Source organism: Oncorhynchus keta, chromosome 33, assembly GCF_023373465.1.
Source record: "Oncorhynchus keta strain PuntledgeMale-10-30-2019 chromosome 33, Oket_V2, whole genome shotgun sequence".
NCBI classification, from domain to species: domain Eukaryota; kingdom Metazoa; phylum Chordata; class Actinopteri; order Salmoniformes; family Salmonidae; genus Oncorhynchus; species Oncorhynchus keta.
In genome coordinates this window covers 6,896,189-6,901,617 of record NC_068453.1, presented here as the reverse complement: position 1 = coordinate 6,901,617, position 5,429 = coordinate 6,896,189, and the positions used below count along the sequence as shown (strand labels likewise).

Below are 5,429 nucleotides of genomic sequence, written 5' to 3'. Positions count from 1 at the left end.
CCAGTGGGAAAAGTATACAATCAAAGGAGTTACCTTTAAAAACTTTGCGGACATTTTTTTTCTCTGACTAAACCCACCACTGTATTTTGAAACTGGAGATATAGGTAAACGTACATCTATGTATTAAAACAAAAAATCTGATTTGCATTTTTCAAAAGCTACAAATTGGGACACATTGCAATAAGCATGGTTGGTAAAACCGGTAAAAGAGCAAAACTACTGATCATCATTGAGGCTTAAAAGAGAACATTGAATCTGTAATTTCTGATTTGAGGCTGGCGGGTGGTGGAAAGATACATTTCATGAAAATGTATTTTGAAAGGCCTAAAACGTATATATTTAACAGTTTTATATGTTGTACCTTTGTAGAGAACCTTATTCGACATGAATAACGTGGTCACATAACGGCAGCCATAGAACGTGAAAAACAAGCTCTCTAACGCTGGTTTGTCCTGCTCTCTTTCTGTTCTCATGACAAGTAAGCTTCTCCCCTCTCACACCTCTAATCTCCCAAACTATCAATCACAGATAAAAGAAAAAAAAATGCTCTTGAGTTATGTTTAAATATTTAATGGTCATGTTTTACAGATGCCTGTGAGAGTGTCTTGCAGTGTACGGTTTTAATGTGGTTAACAACTCTGACACAGCATAAACAATCTGACTGAACCCTCAATGCAACTGATTGAATTCCAGGCCTGAGAGTCACTATCTATCAAAAATTGAACTCATCACAGACAGAGATTTTGTCACTTTAGTCAATGAGCAGCCTTTGGAACCTGCTGATTGCTGCAGTATTGCATTGTAAAAGGCGTGGATTACTTCCTCATTTCTCTATAATGTCGAGTTTATTTCTTTGTGCTTTTGTGTCTGTCGCACAATGCTGACCTCCAGTCCTGAGAGACGAAGATGATGATGACACGCGAAGAAGGGAGGCATTGTGGGAAAAGTTTTAGAATCATTTACATGAGACACTTTTTTTATCATGAAATATTTTAAGAATAAAGGAAATACATGAAAGAACCATCACTTGCTAATATAGACACTTTGGTTTTCAAAGTCATCCAATTTATTCAAGGAAGTAAGATTTATCAAACCTCATGTTGTATTACGTTTATTTAATTATCCTGTCCTATATGCCAAAAACTGCCAGAAATACTTGTTTATTTTCTTCTACGCCATCTACTTTAAAAAGTGTCTAATTGTCCACATGTAAGTTCCTCATACATATCTAATAGGTACACACCTGATATACATAAGTAATCCAAATCAAATGATTTATTGACAGTCTCAATGGGATTTGATTATACTAACATATGCATATGAATGTATTGATACAGAGTTGATTAAGGCATTTGCTCAGACAGTTAGGACAGAAATTATAGTGTGACTGGCTCCATATGTGTATGCTGCTGGCTGTATGTATTATGGTGGAATGGATTCCATAATTATACAAAAATATACTGTACAAATGCAGAGTAGTACACCTGGTCGATATTTAATGAACTGCAAAATTACGATGTTGAAGAACTTGCACATTGTTACCCTGCAACGGGCTACGGATCTAATGCTAGTGAAAACACATAAAAAGAGATGATATCAGTCCCTTGGACAGCACCATATAACCAGACTCCTGCTACATTAGGTGGTACTGTCCAAGGTCCTGGTTTTCAGCCAGGGGCTCGGATTCCATGAAAGACACAAATTCAAATGTCGTGTGTTAGGCTCTGAGTGAAGGCCTATACCTTCCAGATGAACCTCCAACTTGTTAAGATCCAGATGCTGAACTTCTCTTGTCCACACTTGGCCCTCTGCTGTTCAGTCCGACTGACTGACTTTCATTGACTTACTGACTGGGACCAGTCTGACTAGCCGGCTGGCTGGATGACTGACGTTCCTTCCTAATCCTGACTGAGTGGATCATCAGCCTGTTCCACCAACACCAGCTGGATACTAAGACAGCTGTTGTTGACAGAGAAGTTTTCATAGGATGCAAATGAGAAGTGAGTTTCCTGAAAGGACCCGTGTGTTTTTCATTTGTGTTTGTGTTTGTGTTTGTGTGTGTTTGTGTACGTGTACGTGTGTGATGTGCGTGTGTAGCCTGCGATTGTCAAGACAGTTGTAAAATATTTAATTACATCTGATTGAATTTCAATAATCTCTCCCGTATCCTGGAGGTTCGGTGTGATGTTCGGAGGAGTCGTGTCTCCTACACATTTTAATTTGATTAGAGCAAAGTACAATGAGGCGTTTCTCCTAGAGGTACAATAGACAGCTTGTGATAATGTCTTTGCCGTAGAGAAAGAGGCAAAGTGGGTCACATACACATGGGAGAATATTACTGTGTGTGTATATCTGTCTGTGTAAATGCTTTCTCTCTTTCCTATAGCTCTATAGTGATATGTGTAGCATATCCGCATTTCCCAATCCTGTTCTGTTGATACGTTCGTATTTGTACAGTGCCTTCGGAAAGTATTCAGACCCCTTGACTTTTTCCACATTGTCTTATGCAACAGCCTTATTATAAAATGGATTCAATAAATAAGCAATCCTCAGCAATCTACACACCCCATAATGGCAAAGCGAAAACCGGTTTTATTTTTTGTATGCAAATAAAAAAACAGAAATACCTCATTTACATAAGTATTCAGCCCTTTTAATATGAGGCTCGGCCGGCTGCGACAGAGCCTGGGCGCGAAGTCTCTGGTGGCATAGCTAGCGCTGCAATGTAGTGCCCTAGACCACTGCGACACCCGGGAGGGGCCACCATCATTCTTTCATGGAAGATGTTTGGGACCACCAAGACTCTTCCTAGAGCTGGCCGAACAGCCAAATTAAGCAATCAGGGGAGAAGGGCATTGGTCAGGGAGGTGACCAAGAACCTGATGGTCACTCTGACAGAGCTCTAGAGTTTCTCTGTGGAGATGGAAGAACCTTCCAGAAGGACAACCATCTCTGCAGTACTCCACCAATCAGGCCTTTATGGTACAGTGGCCAGACGGAAGCCACTCCTCGGTAAAAGGCACATGACAGCCCGCTTGGAGTTTGCAACAGGCACCTAAAGACTCTCAGACCGTGAAAAATAAGATTACCTGGTCTGATGAAACCAAGATTGAACTCTTTGGCCTGAATGCCAAGTGTCACGTCTGGAGGAAACTTGGCACCATCCCTACGGTGAAGCATGGTGGTGGCAGCATCATGCTGTGGGGATGTTTTTCAGCGGCAGGGACTGGGAGACTAGTCAGGATCAAGGCAAAGATGAACGGAGCGAAGTACAGAGACATCCTTGATGAAAACCTGCTCCAGAATGCTCAGGGTCTTGGACTGGGGCGAAGGTTAACCTTCCAACAGGACATCGACCCTAAGCACACAGCCAAGACAATGCAGGAGTGGCTTTGGAACAAGTCTCTGAATGTCCTTGAGTGGCCCAGCCAAACCCCGGACTTGAACCCGGTCTAACGTCTCTGGAGAGACCTGAAAATAGCTGCAGTGAAGAATGGGAGAAATTCCCCAAATACAGTTGTGCCAAGCTTGTAGTGTTATACCAATAAGACTCGAGGCAGTAATCACTGCCAAAGGTGCTTCAACAAAGTACTGAGTAAAGGGTCTGAATACTTATGTAAATTATATGTTTTTTATTTTAGCAAACCTTTCTAAAAAAATGTTTTTTTTGCTTTGTCATTATGGGGTATTGTGATGTCATTATGGGGTATGGTGATGTCATTATGGGGTATTGTGTGTAGGTTGATGAGAGAAAAAAAAAAACAATTGAATCCATTTTCGAATAAGGCTGCAACATAGCAAAATGTGGAAAAGGCCGTGGGGTCTGAATACTTTCAGAAGGCACTGTACATGTGTGTATATGTTTCCTTGCGCGTGTCTGTGTGTGAGTGTTGAGGTTGATGTTATGCCTTCGACTGTTTCCAGTGACCGTCTTAAAGGCACAGTGTTTGTGTTTCCGTCATTCAGCTGCGTGGACAGGGGAGAGAGACAGAGCAGAGCCTGCCTCTGCTTTAAGAACCAACACTAAACACTAAGACTCCTTCTCTCTTCACATAAACCTCTGCAGCCTTGCTGCAATACCAATACTGCACCAATGGCACAAAATATGAACTGCTGCGACGTAAAACATTTAAGTGCTAATTCACATTTGATATTTTACGCCTTTGTTTACAATATAAATCTAAAGAAGTGCAACCAGCGCTTTTCAAATGGGGGGGATCAATAAAGCAATATGGCTCGTGCAGCTGCTTTCCTCTGAAGATGTCTTCCGTCACCAATATTTTCTAGCCATGAAACTGTTTGGTGTTTTCTGAGCACTGGGTCCAATGATCTGTCAAGGCTAGGACAGTGAGAGGCTAAACATTACCTCAGCTCCTGACTAATACACCAGGGATGTACTGTAGGAGGAGAGGTGTGCCAAACAGTTGTGGCATCCTTTGTGTTGTTTGATGTGATTCTATTGACTACTTTTACATTTGGATCTTTACAAAGATAGCTGAGAGTCAGACTGTGAATTGGAATGTCTGCTGTTTTCCTTAAAACCAGATTGGAATTTGTGACAGATCTAAACATTTTGCAATAGAGCTGTTCAACGAAACTGTTCATTTCGGATTAAAACCCTGTCTCTGTCTAAACAAACACCTCCCCTTATCATCATACCCTTTGCCCTGTACAGTTTTGTACAGTCTGTGCTTGGTGTTCCAGGCCAGTGCTCTCTGGCTCGCCCCTCCAATCCAAAGAAGAAGAAGAAGTGCTGGTGTCTGCTGGGATTTCAGGCTTCGTTAAACACCACTAACTAACTAACAGCCAGTGGTGGAAAAAGTATACAATCGTCATACTTGAGTAAGAGTAAAGATACCTTAGTAGAAAATGTCTCTCGTCACCCAGTAAAATACTACTTGAGTAAAAGTATTTGGTTTTAAATATACCTAAGTATAAAAACTAAATGTAATTGCTAAACGTATAATTTCAAATGACTTATAAAGCAAACCAGATGGCATAATTATTAATATTATTCTTTATTTACGAAGAGCCAGGGGCATGCTCCAACACTCAGACATAATTTACAAACAAAGTGTGTGTTTAGTGAGTCTGCCAGATCAGAGGCAGTAGGGATGACCAGGAATGTTCTCTTGATAAATGTGTGAATTAGGCAATTTTACAGTCCTGCTAAGCATTCAAAATTCAGCAAGTACTTTTGTGTACCGGGGGAAATTTATGGCGTAAAAAGTACATCATTTTCTTTAGGAATGTGGTGAAGTAAAATCAAAAGTAGTCAAATATATAAATAGTAAAATAGAGAGACCCCAAAAAACGACTTAAGTACTTTACACCACTGCTAAACAGCCTCCATTAATGACTAATCTCTCTCTTTCTCTCATTATACATGCACCTCACAGGAACCCAGGAAACATCTGGTGCACGTGGAC

At 40.9% G+C, this 5,429-nt stretch overlaps 1 protein-coding gene across 2 annotated transcripts in view; it reads left to right on the top strand.

Annotated features, from left to right (window-relative positions):
- Window positions 1-1,023, top strand: part of LOC118366107 (chemokine-like protein TAFA-5) — a 176,136-nt gene extending 175,113 nt beyond the window's left edge. For both annotated transcript variants that reach the window (XM_035748498.2, XM_035748499.2), the window contains exon 5: window positions 1-1,023. This exon is cut by the window's left edge and continues 805 nt beyond it. The gene's annotated coding sequence lies outside the window, so the exon portion shown is untranslated.
- The last annotated feature ends 4,406 nt before the right edge of the window (window positions 1,024-5,429 follow it).